Consider the following 11,522-nt stretch of genomic DNA (forward strand, 5'->3'; position numbering starts at 1 on the left):
AATAGTGGGTTACTTCCAGGAAATCACATGTTAGCCTTAGCCTTAGTCATTCAATATCAACATGTTCAGTTTCCATGAGTTTGTAGGCTTTCTGTTTATTCTATTATTGTAGAAATCCAACTTTATTCTGTGATTGTCTGATAGGACATTATAGGATAGGATATTATTTCAATTTTCTTATATCTATTGAGACTTGCTTTGTGACCAAGTCTGTGCTCAATTTTGGAGAATGTTCTGTGATGTGCTGAGAAGGTATATTCTTTTGTATTTGGGTGAAATGTTCTATAGATAACTGCTAGGTCTATTTGTTTCACAATGTTTATGAATTTCATAATTCCTCTGTTTAGTTTTTGTCTGGGTGACATGTCCATGGTGAGAGTGAGGTATTGAAGTCTTTCATTATCAACATATAAGGATCAATATCATAACTGTGGTCTAAGTCCAGAGGTGTAGTGTAACCTCCTAGCCAGGCTGGTTCAGACCATCTGCCAAGGAGGCAGAGCCACCTGCTGTGCTGCTTCTCATCACTCTCCTTTGATGTTATACTACCTGCTACCTGCCCGAGGCCAAATCGGTTCTCCAAGATCTTCCGGGAGTTAGCTGTGAACTGTGAATTTTGCCAGTTCCTGTTAAAAGGCAATTCTGACAACTTCACAAGGAATTTGGAGTGACTGGGAATGGACGTCCCCTCTCCTTTATAAAGCATGTCCGCCTCCATTAATGTTAAACCTTGATCACAATACTGTCTTGGTTCCATTTTCTCTCTCTACATGCCTACATTCCCTCTTTTCTTTCAGCTCCAAGATCCCTCCCAGACTCGAACCCCGACATGAAAGCCACAGACCGGCCCCAACAAATTGGCATCCCACGCGGGGCCTGGGAATGGCAGAGGACATTTGGAAGAAACATTGCTGGTTTGGAGCTCCATGGAAGAAGAAAAGAATTAAAGAAAATTTGTACCGGAGAAGGTGTGGTACAGGTTAAGCTGGAACAGCGCTAAATCCGCGTGCTGGATTCACTTAGGTTCACCAGTTCCTTGATATCAGGATCTAGGAACATAACAGGCAGTTGGCTGCAGCCTCTAGAAGCTGCTTTTTAGGTGAGAGAGATAAAAGGGTTTGGATTTAATAATCAGGCGGATTGGCTGCAGTTGGAAACTGTATCGGGTGGGAGGAAAATGTCCCAGAAGCAGAGAGATATTTTAGGTGACGCCCTGCTTTGTTCTCTCTGGTCCCTACAGCAGAAGTTCTCTGCCCTCTTTGTGTTTTTGTCTAAGGTCTTGTCTAATGTCTGGTGCACTGGTCTGTCCACGTGTTCAATCCATGTGTGTTCGTGTCTAGTCGTCTGAATGACTGAATGTTCTGTGTTTTGTGTTGAAAAATAAAAAATGGCTAATATTTTCTCTGCTGCTATAGCAAAGCTGAGAGTGGCCACATGCTTTAGCCAGGATCAGGCACAGCAGGAGGGCCCCTGCTGGAAAAACTGGTTTTTAAAAAAAGGGAGTCTGCAGCCTCATGGTATTGGGACAAAAAAGCTGATAGATGGTATTTTCCTAAGAAAATTCTCTGCATTTGTTATTATTGCGGTTATCTAATGACAAAGTGCTTTTTATTTTATAATTATAGCTAGAAAAATTAATATTCTCTGATTGGTCTAAGTTTAGCTGCTTCATTTTTTTTTTTTTTTTACTGGTAATGTGCTCTGCGTGTATTCACAATCAGCTCATAAGTTATTGGTTAGGATTAAATAATTGTTACATTGGTAACAGAAGGTTAGCCTTAAATTGGCAACTCAGGAGGTTTTCAAACATGTGGCATAAGCAGGCCAAAAAACTGGGCCTCCTAAGATACTTCTAGCTGAGATAATATTTAATGTGATTCTTATCCTAGAAAGTAAATTTAAAGATAAGATTTAAAGCAATGTCTCTTTACTGAAGCATTAAAGCTTGCACTGTCATGCATTCATAGGTATAAATTGGCAGCCAAACTTAGTAATATGATAGTAATGCTTCTAATATTGATTCTAAAGATGATAAATTGTTTTGAAATTGGGTTTTGCTTTCCTAAAGTTGTAGTTATGGTCTAATATTGCAAAAGAAACTCAGTAGTTCTAAAATCTGTCCTCATGGCAGGAGGAACTAAGCTCAGAGCAGCCTCTGCAAGGTTTGTGTGACTTTCTTTTGTCTTGCAAATGGTGACTAAAGAGGCTCTCCTGGCCTCTCTTTGCCTCCAGGGGAATTTTCTTTTAGCTAAAAGAGAACCTTTGCAGGTCTAGCGAGATGCTATTTTAATAAAGTTCAAATTCAAAGTTTATAAAGGATCATTCAGACTGTAGAATTTATAAAGGCATTACAATTTGGCTCGCCTACTTTTTATATAGTTATTATAGATCTAAAAGTTTGTTTTTTCCTTTGCATCTTAATAATTGTAAAGGGTTTGCTTGTAGTGAGTTTGTAATCACTGAAAAATGTTGCCTCTAGGTATGGCTAAATATAGGTCTACATTATATAAGAAATTTTTATCATTTCTGCTTCTATACAAGAAGCTAAGAGTTTGAATCTTTCAGTGTATATTGTTTTCTAAGTGGAAAGTATTTTATTAGCTAATTGTAAGGAGCCGCCTTCACATTCGCCATTACAAGATGGCGCTGATGGCACTGACACCCGTGTTCTAAGTAGTAAACAAGCAAGCTGTGCATGTGCCGGGGTAGCTTTCCACGCCATGTGCTCTGCCTTTCCCGTGACAACAACTCCGGCTGATGGGCTGCAGCCAATCAGGGAGTGACACGTCCGAGGCGGAGGACAGTCCTCCATAAAAGGGAGGGGGCTCCGCCATATCTCTCTCTCTCTGGCTCTCTTCTCCACTGGCTCCTGATGGGGTAAGCAATAAAGTTTGTGCTGCAGAAGATTCCGGTTGCCCTGAGCGTGTTCTTACCAGGGGGGATAAAAGCGAGGGCAATAAATGGTGCCGGAACCCGCGAGCTACTACATCATGGAGAAGGAGCGGTTAATGAAGTGTTCCCAGAAACAGACTGTTGAGAAGGATCAGGTGTGGGTTCAGAACTCTACAGCTGGGGAACTGTGGTAATGAAGTGTTCCCAGAAACAGACTGTTGAGAAGGATCCGGCGTAGATTCAGAACTCTTCAGCTGGGGAACGGATGCGCGTTTGTTACAGCTTTACAAGGTATGTCTGGTCTTGAACTTTCTCTAGTGTTAAAAGCCCTTTTATTTCTTTTCATATGTCAACAAGCGGTTACGACAGGGTGGAGAATTCTGAACGAAATTCAAGACAGTCTATCAGAAGTAAAGCGGGGAGAGAGAGCAGGAAAAAAGAGAAAGCATGGCGCGCGAAATAAGTATACAGGCCTTTCCACGGGTCTTGAACCCAAGGAAAAGTTAATGTCAGGGAAGAATACCTGGGGAGAGATTAGAAGGAAAGAGGAGAAAAAACAAAGGAAAAAAGAAAAGTTAATGTCAGGGAAGAATACCTGGGGAGAGATTGGAAGGAAAGAGGAGAAAAGAGACGAGTTTAAAGAGCCAGTTCTTAGTAGCTGTGAATCAGATGAAAAAATTAGCCCTTCTGAGAAAACAGACTTGGAGGAGGGAGCAGCTCGTTATGAGAGAGAAATTCGAGCTTTTGAGTCAAGAAAAAAGCCAAAAGCGGCTGGCAAAGGCCAGCTTGCTGCTTGGCCTCAGGGCAGTCGGCTTCAGGGTCATAGTGCACCTCCGCCCTATGCGGAGCCCCCGCCCTGCATAGTGCGTCGGCTGTGTGCAGAGCAGCAGTGCGCAGACTCGTTCATTCCAAGAGAGGAACAAAGGAAGATGCAACAGGCATTTCCGGTCTTTGAAGGAGCCAAGGGTGGGTGTGTTCATGCTCAGGTAGAGTACAGGCTTGCCGGCATGGCACTAACTCCTGCCGACTGGCAAATGATTGCAAAAGCCGCTCTCCCCAATACGGGCAAATATACGGAATGGAGAGCTCTATGGCAAGAGGCTGCACAAACGCAGGCCCGAGCAAACGCTGCTGCTTTGACTCCAGAGCAGAGAGATTGGACTTTTGACAGGTTCAAACCTTGGCAGCCACATCCAATGATTGGGCAGTTTTAGTTACCTCCTTTTCAGGACAAATAGATAACCATTATCCAAAACATCCAATTTTACAGTTTGCCCCAAATCAATCTGTTGTGTTTCCACAAATAACAGTAAGAAACCCACTTAAAAATGGGGTTGTGGTATATACTGATGGATCAAAAACTGGCATAGGTGCCTATGTGGCTAATGGTAAAGTAGTATCCAAACAATATAATGAAAATTCACCTCAAGTGGTAGAGTGTTTAGTGGTTTTAGAAGTTTTAAAAACCTTTTTAGAACCCCTTAATATTGTGTCAAGATTCCTGTTATATGGTTAATGCAGTAAATCTTTTAGAAGTGGCTGGAGTGATTAAGCCTTCCAGTAAAGTTGCCAATATTTTTCAGCAGATACAATTAGTTTTGTTATCTAGAAGATTTCCTGTTTATATTACTCATGTTAGAGCCCATTCAGGCCTACCTGGCCCCATGGCTCTGGGGAATGATTTGGCAGATAAAGCCACTAAAGTGGTGGCTGCTGCCCTAACATCCCCGATAGAGGCTGCAAGAAATTTTCATAACAATTTTCATGTGACGGCTGAAACATTACGCCGCCGTTTCTCCTTGACAAGAAAAGAAGCCTGTGACATTGTTACTCAATGTCAAAGCTGCTGTGAGTTCTTGCCAGTTCCTCAGGTGGGAATTAACCCACGTGGTATTCGACCTCTACAGGTCTGGCAAATGGATGTTACACATGTTTCTTCCTTTGGAAAATTTCAATATCTCCATGTGTCCATTGACACATGCTCTGGCATCATGTTTGCCCCTCCTTTAACTGGAGAAAAGGCCTCACGTGTGATTCAACATTGCCTTAAGGCATGGAGTGCTTGGGGAAAACCCAAACTACTTAAGACTGATAATGGACCAGCTTATACATCTCAAAAATTCCAACAGTTCTGCCGTCAGATGGACGTGACCCACCTGACTGGACTTCCATCTAATAAAACAGAAAGGGGGAGTCGAGGAGGCTCTACCCCGAGTACCAAGAGTGTCTGTGTCTACAGCACTTTTTACACTCAATTTTTTAAATCTTGATTCTCATGGCCATACCGCGGCTGAACGACATTGTTCAGAGCCAGATAGGCCCAAAGAGATGGTTAAATGGAAAGATGTTTTAAATAACAAATGGAAAGGCCCGGATCCTATTTTGATAAGATCCAGGGGAGCTGTTTGTGTTTTTCCACAGAATAAAGACAACCCATTTTGGATACCAGAAAGACTCACCCGAAAAATCCAGACTGACCAAGGGAATACTGATGTCCCTCGTCTTGGTGATGTCCAGTGCGATAACAACAAAGGGAGAGCAGCGTTGGGAGATACAGAATTGGACGGCTAAATTTGAACAGACCCTTTGAAAATTGAGACTTGCCCCATGCACTTGGACCTGTCCCTGACCTAAGGACTATCTTTTCAACATTTTCCTTCTTTAAAGAATGGGTGGGGGTGGAATTATTTGGAGCTGTTCTTTGCTGTGGATTAGTGTTGCTTCTTTGATTGGTCTGTAAGCTTAAGGCCCAAACTAGGAGAGACATGGTGATTATTTCCCAGGCACTTGCAGCACTAGAACATGGTGCTTCCCCTGATATATGGTTATCTATGCTTAAGCAATAGGTCGCTGGCCACTCAGCTCTTGCACCCCACGAGGCTAGTCTCATTGCACGGGATAGAGTGAGTGTGCTTCAGCAGCCCGAGAGAGTTGCATGGCTAAGCACTGCAGTAGAAGGGCTCTGTGGCATATATGAGCCTATTCTAGGGAGACATGTCATCTTTCAAGAAGGTTGAGTGTCCAAGTGTCCTTCCCCCAGGAAAAACGACACGGGAGCGGACCAAGACCCCTTTGGGTGATGAGCCTGGGAGGAGGTTTTGTGTAAAGCCCCTATTTTACACACTGGGGATTTGACCTCTATCTCCACTCTCATTAATATGGGTGGCCTATTGCTCTTATATAAAAGAAAAGGGGGAGATGTAAGGAGCCGCCTTCACATTCGCCATTACAAGATGGCGCTGATGGCACTGACACCCGTGTTCTAAGTAGTAAACAAGCAAGCTGCGCATGTGCCGGGGTAGCTTTCCACGCCATGTGCTCTGCCTTTCCCGTGACAACAACTCCGGCTGATGGGCTGCAGCCAATCAGGGAGTGACACGTCCGAGGCGGAGGACAGTCCTCCATAAAAGGGAGGGGGCTCCGCCATATCTCTCTCTCTCTGGCTCTCTTCTCCACTGGCTCCTGATGGGGTAAGCAATAAAGTTTGTGCTGCAGAAGATTCCGGTTGCCCTGAGCGTGTTCTTACCAGGGGGAATAAAAGCGCGGGCAATAGCTAATGCCTATCAAGGGAAGTTTACTTAAAACCCTAGTTGTCATTAAGCTGACCCTAAGCAGAGCTGCTTTATCCTTACTGTAAACATTTATCTGGTTCCTGTTAATCCTTTTGTAGTCATTCCTTTGTTTCCTGTCAGGTAACTTTTAGGTACTTTGCCTGCTGTAACTTCCTACCCCCTTTATTTTCTGTATTCTTTGGCTCCAGGCCAGCAGCTAGTGGTAGCTGTGGGGCGGGGCCTTTGGGCACGAAGCTTTCCCTGGGCGTGGTAATGCGAGAGGCCACCATACGGCGGGCAGCTTTGTAGCGAACTCAGGGGAGGGCCTTGCTTGCCATTGCCTCATGAGCCTCCGCCTGTCCCTGCCAGGGTAGCCATATTCCCCCCCCCCAAGACTCGGGGGTGCTATGCCACCAGAGCCAGGGCCACAGAGCTGCCGCTTGACATGGTGAATAGCGCTGTGAATAGCTGGCCCCATGGCAGACAGGGCCCCAGTCCTGCTCAGCGTGCAAACACCTTTCCTTGGGGGGAGGTGGTTGTGGTGGTGGCTGCGGCAGCCAAAAACAGCACCTTTATAGGTGTGCACTGCCTCTGCTTTGGAGATGCAGGGCTCAGCAGCGGGTTGAAATCCAGGGTCCTTTTCAGAGTGGCTCCGCATGCCAGGGTGATGGGAGGCCGAGGTTTGGCTCAGGCTGGGCCGAAAAGGACAAGGGCAAATGAGCCCTCCAAGGTGCCCGGTGGGTGTGGAGCCCTGGACCAGGCGCGAAAAGGCAGGTGGGAGGGGCCGAGGTGGCATTCACCTCAAAGCACAGTTTCAGCATCCTATTAAAACTACTGTGGTACTAATAAAGAATTGTAAGATATATTCAGGTATTTTAGAAAACCTATAACAAAAATTGTGTCTAAGGAACCTGACAAAGTCTGTTCCTTGTTCCAAACAGCAATTAATTTGGTTATTAAAGAATATTAATAATTGACCTATTGCATACCATCATTTTAAATAATAGATAAGTTAAAAATTGTTTTTATGCATGCTTCTGTATCTTCTATAAATCCATGCATGCATGCATCCCAATTATTGTGTTTAAAAACAACCCCTCCGTGGGAAATAAGTAGATGTGAATTGGATCACACGCTTATTCTTTTGAGATTCCCCCTGCTTCAGCACAGATAATTAAGTTGTATGCTGTGGATGGTGTTTTAAAACGCTGAACAATCAAACCTTAATTTGTATATTAATAGTCAATATTGTATCTCAGAGCTCACAATTGCTTAAGATTGTTTGTCCCTCGGATGCTATTAATTCTCAAATTTGCAATTGCTTATGCATATACAACTGATAAGAAAATATGCTGCACTTTTAAGAAGGCTGTTTTTGGACAGTTAATAAATTGTTCTAGATTGCCGGGACATCTTAAAGCAATGCCATGCTAGATTTATATGTCAGACAGTCTATAGGTCCTATATATAAGATAGATTGGATATATAATCTCATTCTTTATATATTCAAAACAGCTATGGTTTAAGATAATATTTTAGTATTCCTGGAAATTGTGCATATCAATTTCTTTGCTCTTAGCGTCCTCAGTTACTACTTGTTTCCACATAATAGTGTTAATTCTTGAGGACTTATACTTAATAAATTGCTGCAAATAAATGCTCCTATTTCTGAGTTAATAACTAAATAAATTATACACATGTGACTATTAATAACTTTTCAAGCTTTCAAGTTACAACCACTCTTCAAGAGAAACTATTGAAAGTGCAATTAGTCACAACCCATGTTACATTAATACTGACTATAACAGCCAAGTATTTGAGATGTTTTGTCAACAAATTATTAATTCTCAAGGACAAGGTATTGTGGAACTTTAAAACTATACCTTCTTAAAAAACAAAGAAGGAGGGAAATTATATTCCTGTGCATATTATTTAGTGCATTCCTGTGCACATTATTTAAATCATACTTTTATTTTAGAATTTTGAAATTTAGATGTCAAAGAACTTAATAAATGCTTTATAGTATCTTAAAAGGATCTACTTATTGGCATATGGCTTGATCCTGAACAGCAACCTTATTAGGGAAGGGAAAAACATAGGTTCTCTCCACACAACGCTGCAGAAGCATGATGGCTAATTCATGTGACAAGCTGACAGGTGAGTTGGCTCAGTGCCCTGACTGAAGTGACAAGGAAGCTGAATTGGGTACATGTTTTCAACCCATCCTTGCTTGCTGTTTTTCCAGTTTGGACAAGTAAAGCTGCCTTGCTTCAAGCTTTTAACCTTATGCTAAAAAGAACATCAGAGACTGTGTAATCTGACTTAGAAAGATTAGTCATATAATAGAGTCATAATGATTTTTCTCTCTTCTTCAATGTGACCAGTTATTCTAATTCAATCTTAGACTGGTCTAGTAATAATTCCAATATTAGAGATTCCTATTGAAGATAGCTAAAATTCTTAATTACCTAGCAAAGTTAATTTGGAGCTCAGCTTCCACTTCCAGAGAATCTCTGGCCTTTCTGCTAATTCTCAAAGCCAGCTCCCGCACACTGGGAGCTCAAAGCCTGAGCTTGATTGTTGCTAATTTGCAACTGAATGGAGTACATGATCTTCTTCAAAGCGGCTTTTATACTGTTGCTTTTCGCTGTCCCACCTTTGTTTCTCAAGCAGGTCGGTCAACACTGTTCAGCCTGACTACAGCAGGAGTAAAACCTTGCCTCCAACAGCGCAGATGGCAGTTATTATTCTCCATCAAGAAACATTCTAAGTACATATTGTGGCATTGGTCTGAATTGGGAGTATGGTGTGCTATGAGGGCCTGACAGTCAATGACGGGCACCCAGATCTCTGAATCATACCAATCTAAGACAGGGGTACATGCCAAAATGCCGTGGCTGTTGATAATACACCACAGAGTCATGTTTGTGTGAAATATAACACAAACTAGCTGCAGGTACAGTCTATGACGGATAAGGATGAATCGAGAAGAGCTAAGATTTCCTAAGACAGGCGGGGCCACCAGCCAACATAACTCCCAGGCAGGACTATAGAGCATAAATAAATTTTATGCCTCAGTCCAGTTTTGTTTAATATTATTTAAAGGGGGAGGGGAAATGTAACCTTCTAGTCAGGCTGGTTCAGACTGTCCACCACTGAGGCAGAGCCACCTACTGTGCTGCTTCTCATCACTCTCCTTTGATGTTACACTGCCTGCTACCTGCCTGAGGTCGAACTGGTTCTCAAAGATCTTCAGAAGTTAGCTGCGAACTGTGAATTTTTCAAGTTCCTGTTAAAAAGCTATTGTGACAACTTCACAAGGAACTTGACATGGCTGGGAATGGGCCTCCCCTCTCCTTTATAAAGCATGTCCGCTGCCATTAAAGTCGAACCTTGATTAGAATACTGTCTTGGTTCCATTTCTCTCTGTACACACATAGAGTCCCTCTTTTCTTTCAGATACTAGATGCCTCCCAGGCTCGAACCCAGACATGAAAACCTCAGGCTGGCCCCAACAGTGTAGACACGGGAAAGTTCCTGTAAGGAGTAACATAATGTAGCAGCTGGCTAGAGCACTCCACCAACAATGGAGGAGTTGAATATAATTATTAATGATTCATTTTTAATATTTTATGCTTTTTTACTATGCTTAACTCCCAACGAAGATTTTGTATGTTTTGAAACAATTGAGTATTCAACATTAGATATAGGATCTTCAGTTATGGATAGTATTAAATATCCATTAATGACATTTTAGGGTATGAAAGGATATGAATATAAAAGTAGAACAATATTATGTATTATTTGATTCTCAAAATACTCAATATTATTAATATGTATAAAATGCATTTAAATAATAAAAATTTTCAGAAAAAAAAAGAACACAAGCAACAACAACCAGGGCAGTATGTCACCATCAGAGCATATCCATCTCACTACAGCAAGACCTGAATATTCAAACACAGCTGAAGCACAAAACAAACAAACAAAATCAGAGAAAGAGACCAAAGGACCTTAACACCAACTTTATGAAGATGATAGATGTCTTTAAAGTGGAAATAAATAACTCCTTAAAGAAATTGAAGATAAGACAATCAAAAAGTTGGAGGAAGTCAATAGATCCCTTAAAGAACATCAAGAAAACTAAGAAAAACAGGAAAACACATCCTAATAGGTGATGGAAATGAAAAAAACTATACCAGACCTAAAAAGAGAAGTAGACACAATAAAGTAAACCCAAATTGAGGCAATGCTGGAGATAGAAATCCTAGGAAAGAAATCTGGAAACATAGATGCTAACATCAGCAACAGAATACAAGAGATGGAAGAGAGAATGTCAGGTGCAGAAGATTCCATAGAGAACATCAGCACAACAATCAAAGAAAATGCAAAATGCAAAAAGATCCTAACTCAAAACATCCAGGAAATCCAGGACACAATGCGAAGATCAAACCTACAGATAATAGGAGTAGATGAGAATGAAGATTTTCAACTTAAAGGGCCAGCAAATATCTTCAACAAAATTATAAAAGAAAACTTCTCAAACCTAAAGAAAGATATGCCCATGAACATACAAGAAGCCTACAGAACTCCAAATAGGCTGGATCAGCAAAGAAATTCCTCTCAACACGTAATATTCAGAACAACAAATGCACTAAATAAAGATAGAATATTAAAAGCACTAAGGGAAAAAGGTCAAGTAACATAAAGGCAGGCCTATCAGAATTACACCAGACTTTTCACAAGAGACTATGAAAGCCAGAAGAGCCTGGACAGATGTTATACAGACACTAAGAGAACACAAATGCCAGCCCAGGCTACTATACGCAGCTAAACTTTCAATTACCATAGATGGAGAAACCAAAGTATTCCATGACAAAACCAAATTCACACATTTTCTTTCCACGAATCCAGTCCTTCAAAGGATAATAACAGAAAAAAAAAATACCAGGACAGAAACCACGTCCTAGAAAAAGCAAGAAAGTAAACCTTCAACAAACCAAAAAGAAGAGAGCCACAAGAACAGAATGCCAACTCTAACAACAAAAATAATAGGAAACAACAATTACTTTTCCTTAA

At 41.7% G+C, this 11,522-nt stretch overlaps 1 long non-coding RNA gene across 1 annotated transcript in view; it reads left to right on the forward strand.

Moving 5' to 3' along the window:
- LOC115030889 (uncharacterized) overlaps positions 1-6,183 on the forward strand; it is a 63,570-nt gene extending 57,387 nt beyond the window's left edge. The window contains exon 3 of the long non-coding RNA XR_003836478.2: positions 798-6,183. This is a non-coding gene — a long non-coding RNA (uncharacterized LOC115030889). The remainder of the gene's footprint in view (positions 1-797) is intronic.
- Positions 6,184-11,522: the final 5,339 nt, after the last annotated feature.

Source organism: Mus caroli, unplaced genomic scaffold (assembly GCF_978045245.1).
Source record: "Mus caroli unplaced genomic scaffold, Mus_caroli_1 scaffold_6, whole genome shotgun sequence".
In the NCBI taxonomy this organism is placed as follows: domain Eukaryota; kingdom Metazoa; phylum Chordata; class Mammalia; order Rodentia; family Muridae; genus Mus; species Mus caroli.